A 1,785-nucleotide genomic window follows, 5' to 3' on the forward strand; every position below is an offset into this window, starting at 1 on the left:
GTATATACGAGGGGGCACCGATAGAACACACAACAAACATTGTTAGCCGTGTGCGGCGCCCCCCTCAATAGTTTTCCACCCAGAAGGTAATGGGTTACTCCTACAGCGCGTCCTTGTATAATGCTCAAGGCTCTAGGCTGAGTAGCAGGAGCAACTTTGAATTTGTTATGAGCCCAAACAATAGATTCAATGTGTTCTTGCCAATAACGATGGCCGCTGAATAAAAACATTAAACTGAAGGCCCGGAAGAAATGAGCACCTAAGAAAAAAAGACCCTATGCAGATAATGAAGAACCATAAGACTGAATGACTTGCGATGCCTGTGCCCACAAGAAATCTCGAAGCCACCCATTAATCGTAATGGAACTCTATGCAAAGTTTTCCCCTGTAATATGAGTTACCACCCCTTGATCACCGCCTCCGGTCATATTCACGTAGTGCTTAGGCGAAGCCCTGCGCGGATCACTTCACCATCACCGTCACCATGCCATCGTGCTGAAGGAACTCTCCCTCGACACTTTGCTAGATCAAGAGTTCGAGGGACGTCATCGAGCTGAACGTGTGCAGAACTCGGAGGTGTCGTACGTTCGGTGCTTGATCGGTCAGAACGAGAAGAAGTTCGACTACATCAATCGCGTTGTCAAACGCTTCCGCTTTCAGTCTACGAGGATACGTGGACACACTCTCCCCCTCTTGTTGTTATGCATCTCCTAGATTGATCTTGCATGAGCGTAGGAATTTTTTCAAAATTGCATGCTACGTTCCCCAATAAACTCACCCTCAAACCTCCCGTGTACGTCTGGGCCGCAGTGTCCGGATCACTTTTGCCATCCAACGGGAGCACCTATATGTCCGTGGAGTAGTCCGAACGTACATACTTTGGTATCCTAACAACAAGGGGGGGAGTGCGGTACCGAACATCCGGCTGACGAACAACAAAGCACCACGTATCCACACCCTCTCTCTCCAAAAAATAATCCCGAACAAAGATGGCACACAGGAGCATCGGCGCCACCACGAGGTCAGCTGCCATGGCCGTCGGCGAGCGCTCCATCCCCGTCGCCACCTCCTTCTATCTCTCCACTCCTCATCCCTCCCTCCACACTCCGTCTCTCGTCTTCCCCTGCTCGCCATGGATGGGCAACTCGAGCTCGAGCTCGCATTGGCGCCCATTGCCGCGCCCATAGTTGCGCCGATGGCTAGACACGCCCATGGCCGGCTGTGCCCGTGGTTGCGTGCACTGACATCGCATGGCAGGTGTTTGATCAAACGCCTGAGCGGACAGATAGGGAAAATTTAAGTTTAATTTTGGATGGCATATGCTCCCGTATCCTGTCTGCGGACACAGTCCGGACGTAAAAAAGGACATTTGCGATTTCCGTTTAGGGGCTAGTGTTGGAGATGCCCCTAGGTCACTCTCATGTAGTTGTGTGTGCAACCAGTATACTTGTTGATGCTATCAGGCCCGGGCGCGCTCAAACACAACAACTTTACCTTTAATCGGGTCCTTATTCGGGGACTATTCGAGCTATGGAGGAAGTGATTAGGATTTCCCTCCTTCGGTCGACGCCACCATCGGTCTGCCCCACCTCTGATGACCTTTGGGTCACGGAGCTGCAGAGGACCCCAACCCTTCTTGGGAGGGAGGGGCCCCGTTTTCATTCTTGTTTGGTCAACGTCTTTGTTGGGACTGTGTGGCAGCGGCAAGGTCCCTAATAGTAATTATGTCTCTGACGTTTGATCCCCGTCTCGGTGGTGCGTATAGCGTTGTCGGAGGGCGTGTGT

The sequence above is a fragment of the Aegilops tauschii genome, chromosome 2 (assembly GCF_002575655.3).
Source record: "Aegilops tauschii subsp. strangulata cultivar AL8/78 chromosome 2, Aet v6.0, whole genome shotgun sequence".
Classification (NCBI taxonomy): Eukaryota; Viridiplantae; Streptophyta; class Magnoliopsida; order Poales; family Poaceae; genus Aegilops; species Aegilops tauschii.